This window comes from Typopeltis vanoorti, chromosome 1 (assembly GCF_054136105.1).
Source record: "Typopeltis vanoorti isolate ZY-2024b chromosome 1, IOZ_Tvanoo_1.0, whole genome shotgun sequence".
Taxonomy (NCBI): Eukaryota; Metazoa; Arthropoda; class Arachnida; order Uropygi; family Thelyphonidae; genus Typopeltis; species Typopeltis vanoorti.
In genome coordinates, this window is record NC_143549.1 from 176,455,933 (window position 1) to 176,468,419 (window position 12,487).

Consider the following 12,487-nt stretch of genomic DNA (forward strand, 5'->3'; position numbering starts at 1 on the left):
GACAGATCTGTTTTTCGTCTATTGCAGAAATGTGTATTATTGGTAAAATGGAAACAAACGTGATAGACTTATTTCAATTTGACTCAAACCACACTTTCTGTACTAAAAATTTGATTATTCGTAATGTAGTTATTCGTAATGTGAGCATTCTTCCCTTTCATGTCACCATGAAAGGGATATCCTTTATTCCCAGCAGTGCATAGAAATATCGTAGAAGTGGAAGATCTCCTTTCCCTCTATACTAATGATAACAAAGGATAAAAAGGCAATTCGCGAACCAGTACTTCACTGTTTTTACATAATAAAAATGTAATATAAAGTTACAAGGCCTTAATATATTTTGATATAATTTTATGAATAAATTTCTTTTAAAAAATGACTAAACGGAGATAAGACGAATGCTCATTTCGAAGTCACAATTTCCACATTGCACAACGGAAAATTTCATTTATAATTTGAATCTTTCCATACGTTCAATCTGCCACAGTGCAACCTACATTTAATGCCAATCTGCATTGTAATCTATAATTGTCGTTCTGAACCGTAATCAAGGCACAGTGGAATGTACCTTCCTTATTAATATCAGAGGAGACAAGGTATCCGTGATACTAATAAGCTGCTAAATGCGGCTTGCAAAATCTACCTTCAACTCAAATGTTCAGAAAAGAATGTTTAAAAAAATAAATAATTAAATGGGTTTGAAGCACTACTGGTGATTGGAAATATTCGGTGCTCTTAGTTTTTTCTAGTCTATTGAAGATGCCCTTATTCGGATAATACAGTTTTTTTTAGGAAATGTTCAGCCATTTGCAGACCCCAGAAAGCAACAAGGAAGATATCACTGGGTTGTGCAACCAAACGACTACGTGTTAGTAGTCATTATCTTAATTTGTAAATTGAACCACAGCGTCAAAATTAATCTAAAATGAACTATCCTTCAGTTAATGCCAATGAAACCGTAAGAATTTTGTCGATTACGGTTGTATTAATGGCTTCCTTTTTTTAATATTTCATTTCCAAATGTCGCTCTTTATATACGCTAGTTTGCCGTTCCTTTATTTCTCCTACACGATATCTTAAAGACAAAGAACTGCTCATCCGAAAAAATTCCGATAATTTCATCCCCGAACGGTTTAGGCAATCTTTATTCGAATGATTCTCGCTGCTTTCAAAAAATAAAAATGAAATAAAATCTAAAAAAAAAAATTTCCAGAAGCAGACGTCATCCGATCACACAACTCAACACGTTCATTGAAGCCGTGACACCGAGTATTGTCTCTCACGCGCAGCGCACGCGTCTGTCACAGCCAAGTTGGGTTGTTGCAGCTGTGAGATCACGAGCTACCGCAAGCTGAGTACTGTCAATAACAGCATGCAGCACGCAGGACCAACCTCTCGTTTGAAAGCTCCTCGCGAGTAATCAAGGAGACCCTTTCGGCTGCTTCAATCGATCCCTAGTTTTTCGTCAACGTGGCTCGTTCTGCGCTCTCGGAGGCCTACAGTCGGCAAGTGGCTGCAGGAGACTTCCTCCCTGTATTGCTCTTCATGATGACAAACAAAATTTGTTAGATGGTCAGATAATCCGGTATATTCCTTTCTTAAGAAGTTTTCTGCTGCCCACAAGGTGAGTACAAAAGTAGTCAATTTGCTTCTTAAAATCGTAAACTCGAAACACTCTACCTGACCTTCATCCCATCGTAAGTAGAAAGAAATTTACGCACGCTGCCATAAATATTTAAAAGCCCAAGTGGAGAGAAATTAGTATCGTAATAGCTAACAATTAGTTGAGCTTAGACACCTAAGTGAGTATTAATCCTTTCCTATCCAGTTTGCCTGCTTTGGAGAAAAACTGTTGAATGGAAATTAGGCTTACCACTCTTTCGCTCGTCTCTGAGGTTTACCTAATTCATCCTTTCCACAAATATATTAACTATTTCACATAACAGCGAGAAATCGAAAGGACGTTTATTCAGTAGGGTAAAATGATGTTTTATTATTTATACAGTTCTACGTATCAAAACAGCTCGTAGAGTTAAAAGCACAAATTTCGTATTTCTGTTTTAATCTCCGTTGTGCAAAATCAAAAAACGTTCCTAAATACTTCTTCCTTACAAGATATTTATCAAGAGAATGAATACCGAATATCCATGTTCCAGAACAAATGAGCTTGCATAAACTTCCCAACGACTGATTGCTATTTTGGTACCTCTGCGAGTGAAACATTTTCCACCTGTCAAACAGCTTTTTCAGCTTAACTACATGTCATGAGAGAGAGAGAGAGAGAGAGAGAGAGAGAGAGAGAGAGAGAGAGAGAGAGAGAGAGAGACAGAGAGAGAGAGACAGAGAGAGAGAGAGACAGAGAGAGAGACAGAGAGAGAGAGAGAGAGCAGCGAAGAAAGGGAAGAGATATTAAGGAAGCTAGGAAATCCAAAAATAGCTGGACTATTGTTCATTGTGTTAGTCATATCATCTAAAGATGCTTCCATATATATCTTGGAGATGTTCTGAAGTGTGATTGTTGCATTAATTTTAGCTATGCTTACTGTTCATATGGATAAACAGCAGACATGACAGTACGATCCAGAACAGGCTGAAAACTTATAGAACTCTAGATTAGAGATAGTTTTAACAAATTACGAAGATATTTCAATATATTACAAAGTTGGTTAAAATAAGGATTAAAACAAGAATATAAATTCTTGTTTATATAAAATTTGTTATAGCTGTAGAATGTAATATGTAATATTAATGTGTAGTATACTAGAACTGCGCTAAAGAGTAGATACGATAAAGGTCTTGATTAACATTTGCTTTAAAAATACCAGTATATAAAAACATTTGTAATATATTATGTTATGAAATTATAACTGAAAACTATACGAAAACAGCTCCAGAGAAATAATTGAACAAAACTTAGCATTTTTCAAAGTAAAAAACCCCAACAGTAGCATTTGGGTTATTCTTACTTAATGAATTTTAACGTGTATTCACCTCAATCGGTATTGCAGCATAATATATTTATTATATGACATAATAATTATGACATAATTATTTTATGACTTGGTGACTATATTCGAGGAAATGTGGTTTCATCACTGTTATATTTCTAGATTTCGCAATGGCATATTGTTGCTGTAAATGGATTTGTTAAATCTGTTAGTTGATTGAATAACAGACTCAACTCTCTAATAGATGTCACGTGGTTGTGTACAGAGGAGTTATATCTCTGACAAGAGTGTCTAATGGAGTTACACTGAATTGTCTTGAATGATGATGTTTGTTGATGATTTGGTAACTTGCATAAAGGCTGAGCAGGAAGCAGAAGAAAGACTTGAACAAAGAGAAACGGTTTGGACGATATCGGCTTGAGGATCAGTAGAATTAAGACAGAGTGCCTATTCTGTAGTGTAGTATCAGGGTGTATAACAGTACACGGCACAGACATGCCAAACGTTCACATACCTAGATCATGTATCTAAAGTGATGGATACCTGAACTCAAAACTCAAAACTCAATAGCAGGATCCCATCAGGGTGTATAAACTGGAAGGCTTCGGCGTTCTCATTTCGGCTATGTCCATTCTCTTCTCTCTCTCTCTCTCTCTCTCTCTCTCTCTCTCTCTCTCTCTCTCTCTCTCTCTCTCTCTCTCTCTGTTGGTCATTTGCCAGGTCTCTAACTATACATCAGTGCTGCTCTTACTACCAATTTGTAGATCTTTCCTTTTATCTTGCTAAACACTGTTGTATCACACAAGATACTTAAAGGATTGGCCACTTGGTGTTAAAATTATGGTTAAAAGCAAGTCTGAAAAATCCATGGGACTTAAGGGCAAGTATCTGGGAAGATTAGGGAATCAAGGCTGAGGTAGTTTGGTCACGTGATGTGGCAACATGTGGGAAGGACAGTGTTGAAGATGAAGTATGGAATATGGCTGAGCAGCTGGGGGAGGGAACGTCTATGACTCTGGCTAGAGACGAACGTGTTCTTAGACAGAACTGAATGAAGGAGGTAGATCCGCTAATGCGAACCGATTTGAGAGGCAAATAAAAGGAAAAGAAGAAAAAGAAGATTCAGTTCTTTGCAGATAATGCAAAGTTGGGAAAAACGTAAAGAATGGAGCTTATGTGCTGCTTCATAACAATTTGAATAGAATAAAATAGAATAGTAATGTGGGCAGAGGAATGTAATACGCCTTGTTATAATACGACATTAATAAATGTAAGTATGGTTTGTACTTTTAAACTCAGAACTATAACTGCATCGACCAAATTAGCGGTGTTGTATTGCAGAAAGTGAAGGAAGCAGATTTCTTGGGATAATGGTAGATAACGATAAGGTGGATAGCTCAAAGAACATTTCAAAAGTGGTAAAAACAGCACGGAGTACTACTGTAGTAAGAAAACCATTCAAGATGTTTCACTGTATAAGGAGATTAAAATGAAAAACAAAAGGTTCCGAGGTGGGAAATGAATGCAATTTCGAATTTGTGAAAGGTTGGGTGACGGTCGGTTGAGCGAATGGGACTTGTAGAGTGTACAAATAGGAAGAAGAGAGATAAATGTCAGTGACATAAACTGTTAAGAAGAGCTTACGAGATAGATCCGCAGGATATGTTTCGAAAAGGTGAGGAAGAAGTAGAAAAGACAAGATGTCATTCCTGTAAGTTGCAATGCGGTGCATAAGAGAGTGAGGTATAAATTTTGGCATGGTAGGTCATCATCATCATCTTCCTTTTACCCTCTTTTACCTTGCGGTGTCGAGGGTCCATTGATCATCGGACCTCACTCCGTTTACAGGATAAGGTGGTCAGCCTTATGCCCCGGTGTATCCTATGGCCTGTAGTGTTGAGTTCTCAAGGCCAGTTTGCCTGCTTTGCGGGATGAAAAACCCCAGAATAAACTGGGGAAAAAACCCTGCTGTCCACGCCCAAGACTGGCTAACTTGGCTATGGCTGAGGAAGATCCTTTAGCTCCTCACGTCACCGACGGGAATCGAACCTAGGACACTCCTTCCCCAGGCATATGGTTGCCAAGCGCATAGCCACTAGGCTAACCGCGGCATGGTAGGTCGTGGAATGGAATTTACGAATAATGTGAGTGCGTAGAGGAATAGCGGAATCACTTTAAGACAAGATATAAGAAATAATGAACCTATTGGATGGCTACGTTTTCTGGTCAAATCCCAAGATGAGTTTTAGAAGTTGTAAAATAATTACCATAATATTATTACAGTGATTAATAACATAACATTTGTTTATTTATTCTTTAATTTATGTATAATAAATATATAGCGTTCCGAAATTAAAAATATCTTTCTCGTCCTGTCCTTCGTCGAGGACGAAAAGGACATTTATCGGCGATAATCATTTGAAGGTGAGTTAGCCAATATTGTGCGGAGGTGGTTGGGGGTTTTCCTTCGGGAAAGTCGGGTATTTCTTCCAGCAACCAGACAAAGTGACCATGAGAAGACACGTAATATGTACACAAACATATCTATTTTGGCATAAGACTAACCTCTTTGTCCTAAATTTAAGGTTATCAAAACCAGTTTGAGGAATTCATGGGACTTGAGGCCCTAATAATAGTACTGCGGACTATTATTATTATTAGTAGTAGTAATTAATTAAAATTTAATTAAACTATAGTATATTCATTTCGTTTGTTAAATTATATTCCATGGAATAAATCGGTGAGAATTTCGTCAGAGCATATCAATATTTTTAAGTAGTTTTGGGGGAAAGCATATTTACTCAATGTGCTATTGTTACTCTTAATGAGCTGCTTCATGAGGTGAACCATTTCTTTTGTGGGCCAGTTTTAGCTTACTTTGTTCTAATATAAAATAATATTACTTATATCTACTAGAGCCAAAAGGCTTCACTTCGGCGATGCAAAATTATATAAATTAAGTGGATATTAAATCCAACATCATTTCAAAGCCGAAAACAGAAACTATAAAAGTTTCTTGCGAAAATTGATCAAAGAGCTTTCGGGAATACACCGCCGCCATATTGAAATGATGTTGGATTTAATAACCACTTAATTTATATAATTACTTATATCGTCAGTGGTGTAGAGAACCATCAAAAAAAAGCTGCGATTAACACGCAGCTCATGGATATCTAATATTAAAGGGGAAGCTACGAACTGTAAAAAGAACTGAAAAACAAAACTTCTAAATTTCCGTGGATATCTTGGGATATTATTATGAAGTAGCATTTTATTTTTTTTTATATATATATTTTGGTTGCACAAACTATGAACGTTTATGTTAACGTTCCAGAATTAAACTGAACGAGATCGAATTGATAAGTAAATGATCGCTTACCTACCAATAGTGTCATGCATGTGGAATTGAATTGTGAATGTACTTCAGGTCGGTTTGTCTGTTTTAGAAAAATAATATCTGAATTTCACAGAAAAAAAATGCTACTTCTGCCAAAAATGAACAAGCTCCCGCATGTGGAAAAAGTCTTTCGTCGTTGACAGCTTCAGAGCTTCTATCCTCGTGGATCCAACAGTTGTGCCATGGGAAAAATCACTAGTAACGTGAATATTGCTTTCTGCTTGAGCTTCAGTGCAAGCACCAAGTACAGAAAGGACTATATGGGTGCGTCACATCTGTCATATCAGAAACGAGTTTCTGAATAACGCTTGGATTGGTATGAAAAATTAGTGCTGGATTTCGTGTTCTCAATGAAATGCAAAAAATATTATCATCCAATCTAAGATACTGAAATGAAATACAATCCTGCTCAATATTTGGATTCTCCTTGACATGAACATAGAATAGCTATGCGCGTTCCAGCCATCTTTCAGGGAAATAAATAAGAATATGGGATCCATCGACATCAGATAAAAAAATAAGTAGGTAAAATGGTCTTCAAGAGAACATATTCGATAGTTAAGGAGGCAGCTGAAAGAAATGAATTTCTTTCACCTTTGCGAGCCTATAAAAGAGTATCTGTTATTATAAAAATAGAGAGCGAAGATCTCGACATAGGAAGAAGTATCTTGTGTGAGGTGATGAGCAACAAATTTGGTTTATTCTTTTATAAAAAGGCATGGAATAAAGTCGAGCAGACAGAGAATTTCATCCATTTGAATCCTTGACCCTTCTTCCAGACATATATACATAGTATTTCACAAATGGGGATTGAAATAGGCAACTGCTACTCAAATTGTATGTCTTCAGAGATTGTCCTTCATACATTAGAACAAGATCAGTTAAGATTCAGGTTAGTTGATTTTAGTGGCCAACACGTTTGGGACACGTTATGATGTTCTTCTCAGAATCCAATTCTTCAACCATTTTGCTCGATAGATAGTGCAATTACCATTACCTGTGGAACAAAGTGTAGCTGTTATGTACTATGCTTGATGGGAAAGGAATAAAAGATACACTCTCTTGAATGATACTGAAACTCTCTAACAAAAAAGGTCACTTAAACGTATGACGGCTTAGTCACCAGATGGCACAGTGCTGGATTAAAATTCGTATGTGGCTTCATGATTGTTGTGTATTTGCTAGGAATTTTTGATATGTCAAACCAATGAATATATCCAAAATCTGTGCTTCCCAAAACCATTAGGTAGTTTTTCCTGTTTTAACTGAAAGATATTATGGGTTTTTTAAACAGGTATACATTTGTGGACCCTATTTAAAACTTTTCTCGATAGTTTGGTCTCGTTTCAATGAATGCATTGAACAGTTGGGATGATCAAGGTCGTCGATTGCCTATCTGAAGGTGTAATTTGCGTTATACCATGTCATTCTTCTGTATCTTTTCCACGAGCATTCTTTTAGCTGTTGTGGGTGTCCTTTTGATTTTGTCTTTAATGACACATCTATTAAAGTTCCCACAGTCACTAATATCTAATCAAAATCTTTCTTTACATATTACCTTCTTATATCTCTAATTAGACACACACACACATCTCCATGTGTGTGTGGGGGGGGGGGGTGTAAAGTATCTTAATATGATAATAAAAATGATCCTCTTAATCTCTTTCTTCTAATATTCCACTATGAAGAGATTCGAATGCATTTCCTTCCCACCAGTGCTTAAAATATACGCTACCTGATTAGATTACTTTTTAATACAAACGGAACATTGGAAACCAAATACATTTTAAATATATTTATCAACGTTATTAGAATATGGAACTAATATTCTGTAATATTTATTTAAACAATATATTAGTTAAGTCTGCCTCTGTTTTCTTTGGTCCAGATGGAATTAATTGTGATGGAAAAAATTGCCCTGCCATCTGTCGATTCACCGGGCACGTACTTTGCTTGAACTTCTAAACGGATGGTTGCAGACTCAGCTTGTTCAGTAAATTATGCCACACGATCAAATAAAATAGTCTGTTTCTATGTTTTGATCTTTGAAAAATAAAAATCTTTAGGGAAATGTTCTCTTTAAAAACCCATCGTTTAATCGCTTTTACTGTTTTAAAATTCACATTCTCATTTAGTTCATCGCTCATATAAGTAATGTTTCGAGTGACAGAGAATTAACAAAATTTTCCTCAACAGGTTTCCTTAATAGCGGTAAAAATCTTCAATAGTCTTTCTTTGTGACATCAAGGAATTATAATAATTATAATTTGCTTACAAATTATAATTTGTAAGAAAAATAAGGATTTTTCTGTTCGTATTTCTTCGAGATATTTTGTTAAAAATAGCTCTGTATACCGCTAGCTTAAACAATCGCCATTCACGTGCTTGAAATAAACTGTAATATTTCGCCAATTATTTTCTCTACTTAGATTACTAAAAGTTTTTTTCGTCTATCCGAAGCAGAAAATTTGATGAGAGTTCAAATCTAGAGATTTTCATCTAGTAAAAATTCTGTTGCATTATAACTGCATTAGTTTTCTTCTTTTTTAATTATAAAACCTTTATTATAATAATGAAGTAAAACTTTTGTGTTCATATGATGAGATTAAAACTAAAGCCTTTCATGTGTAGCGACACGATTAAATATTTCATTGAAATGTTGCAATGAGGAAGTGGGCTGTGTTCAAAACCCTCACTATCTTACAAAGAATCTCAAATAAGCCTAGCAGCCAGTGTCATGTTTGTAATAGGATTAAAATATTTCATTAAAAATGATAGCATATCTTAGTTTTATATACCCGTGAAATCCTGTTTTCACTTTAATGTAACGAATTCTGCAGCGAAGGTTAAGCTTAATTGTATGTAAACGATAGCTTTTTTTTTTCAAATGTTTTTTTCGCTTTCATTACTAATGAATGCTTTAATTTCCTAGATGTAAAGATATAATTAGAATTCTGAGTGACAACTGGTCACTTGCAGTTAATGAGCTTATGTTACTGCTTGAAATATCAGCAAATACACATACTTAGAAGCAAATGAAAAATTGATAAAACAAAAACTAAAGTGAAATGAATTATTTAATTTGCGGATGCAAATTACAGAGCGCATGAGTAGAAGAATACCGTTGATGTAATGGTGCTTCTTATCAACACATTTTACTTAAAAAAAAACAGGTTTATAAACATACCAAAATCAGTTTCATTATTATTAACATAATTCGCACAGTGAGCGGAATAAGAATTTTTTTTGCCTATTTTATTGATTTTTTATATATTTTACTTATTTTTTGCATAGTTCCGAAGCTCTCTTCTAGAGACCCAACAATAAACTTTTTCAAGCCACTTCGGGTCTCCATTAAGCAGGGAGGTGGTCTCATATCGGGTCAGTAAATTCAGCTTCCACCTAAAGACAACCACAAACATCCATGGTCACATCGGGATTCGAACCCGCAGCCTATTGGTTGAAGAGCGGATACGCTAACCACTCGGCTAACCGGTTTGTAGCTTTCGTCCTAAGTAAAAATTTCAGTAACCAAAAGATGTTTCTTTTATGAATACAATGAACATTGTATTCACAAAAGAAATATATACAAATAATAACAACGAACAAAAACTCAAAAATGTTTACAAAACAGCGTTTCTTTTTAATTTTTCTGTAAAATCTGAGAGAAATAAAAGAATTTTGAAACAATATAATATGTTTGACTGAAATTGTTGTATGAAATTCATGTGCTAACCTTGGTTGGTTGGTTTGGATTACAGCAGAACAAATAAGACTAGCATTCACCTGTTTTGAGGAATGAAAACCCTGACTTTCCTGTAGGAAAAACCCTGCCATTTTCATGTGAGACGTGCTAATAAAGAATTGTGAACGATGGTTCATAAAAATTCCACTGATAAGGACAGTTGTCAAAATGATATCATCATCATCATTAATATGATCATCATTATGATATTCATCATTATCATCAATATGATCTCAGGTCACCTCTTCGCTGGTCTTCCTACCATTCTCCCTCCTCTAGGGATGTCGAAGAACCTGTCGAGGTATTCGGTCCTGTCCATTATGTTTACTGTAACCAACTTTGTCTATATATATAAATATATATACTGTATATATATTGGTTATTCATTATCTTTGTTTTTCATCTGGTCCAATAACGTATGTCATTCAATTCTTCTTACAAATTTCATTTCTATTGATGTAAGCTGTGTTCATCATATTCTCTGATGGTGCAGCTTCTCTCCCACAAGCAGGTATTTCTGTTGTTAATGACCTGTATGCTTAAAATAAGGTATATCCCCGTATTAATTATTTTAAGTGTTCTACTATACGTTTCAATTTATTATTGTCAATTTCTTCTTCTTTGTGAGTCAGACTATAACCAAGTTTGTTAAAGCAGCTCACTTTCTCAAGACTTGTATTTTGGATGTATACTGTATTTCATTTGGTTCCTATCCTTGAAAGGCTCAAAAGGAAACAAAATAGCTGAATAATGATATCGTTTCCCCAAAATCCACTCTTGGTCATAAATTATTTGGGTACTTTTAGAAAAACACAGGTGTCGTTAAAATATTTCAATATCAAATTATTTATTTACTTAATTTCATGTTCTGCTGTCTAGTCTTGCTTTCTGTTACAAATGGACAGACACTGTCTATCGAACGATTGCTTTTCTTGTTGTTGCTTTATTGCTATGAGCGCGCTTTGTTTTCCAGAGAATTGCTTACAATTGCATTTCATATCTTCTTCTATTCTAATTCAGTTAATCGCCACTATTCGGGCTGTCTAGAAACTGACAAACGTTATCGGAGCTTTTTTAGTTGACAATAAGTGAGCCAGACTCGTATGGAAGTGGCAAGATTGTTTTTTTTTTCTCCTTGAAACTTTGTTTTTACATTATTGAATTTTGGCACAGTTAACAAACAGACATGGTGAAACGAAACGAGCCATTGTCTTACCCACATGCATGAAAAAATATATATATATAGTTAGTATATATAGCACATATTGCTTTAATTTAAGATACATTGACATAAGGAAATACATATTTTATAAAACATCGCCCTTCGAGTTTCCTAGAGTTAGTTATGGTGCCTACATCAAACATTTCTAAGAATGGAGACATTATTCAACATATGTTGTCCATGTATTTTGTTTGACAATTAACCTCAAGAACAATATTTCTCTCCTCTTCTTTTTTTCTCCAAATTAAAATTAATTTCTTCATTTTGGACATATATAAAAAGATTAGGCAATCTTTAATTACCTCGATGTAGACAACACTTTATAACGTTCGTTTTTAATCTTTGCTTTGCGAGAAAATAACTTGAGAGTAGTTCTCGCTGGAATAAAACTTTTACCACATCCCTTTAATGCTAGATAGCTTATCTTCAAGTGAAAAATTATTAGAAAAAATTTCATCTCGATCAGGATTTAAGCTTAACGCTCTTTATCAAACTAATGAAACAAAACAAAAAAGTCAAACCGAATAGATTATGTAGATTTATGTAATTACGTAAAAAGTTGAAATGTCATTGGTGTATTCGGATATTAAGCTGCTATACTGCAACATGACAAGCCAGGTCGTTTATTTATCGTTTAGTTTCTGCACAAAGTTAAAATTAATCTAGCAAAACAGTAGTCAAATCCTATGAAATGCTAGTTAAATGTTTGAGGAATTTAAGTAATTAACTGATATTTCCGATTTCTGCGCGACAAAACTGTTTTCTTGCAACAACGACAGTGATAGGAACTTTCTTCCTGTGTTCGTGTCAGTGAGAACTGCTATGACAGAACGACTGTCGCTATCGTCGCTCTCTTTGTTTAGTTTTAGTTGCTGATCCATCAATAGCAACCACTGTTTATGGATTCTTTACAATGCTTGATGTCGCCTTCGTGAAGTTTGTTTCTCACAGAGAAGTGAGAAATCTTCGCTTCATATCTTTTGTTTCCATTGCACATCATTCATCATTTTTTCTTTCTTCTGTTTCATTCAAGTAATGTGACTTCTGACATTTTCAGCCTTCTCCGCCCTTTGTCAATAACTGCCTAGATATAAATATGACAAATTTCACATCGTGCCATGTGTCATTTACAACTAGAAAGTTGCTAAAACAACCACTCGAGTCTTGCAGGTAGC

At 35.0% G+C, this 12,487-nt stretch overlaps 1 protein-coding gene across 2 annotated transcripts in view; it reads left to right on the plus strand.

The window, feature by feature from the left end:
• Window positions 1–1,348: 1,348 nt before the first annotated feature.
• The window catches only part of LOC150110657 (Golgi-associated plant pathogenesis-related protein 1-like), a 125,785-nt gene continuing 114,646 nt past the window's right edge, over window positions 1,349–12,487 (plus strand). Inside the window, exon 1 of one of the 2 annotated variants that reach the window (XM_090400112.1) lies at window positions 1,349–1,624. The gene's annotated coding sequence lies outside the window, so the exon portion shown is untranslated. The remainder of the gene's footprint in view (window positions 1,625–12,487) is intronic. The other variant, XM_090400104.1, reaches the window with a different exon arrangement.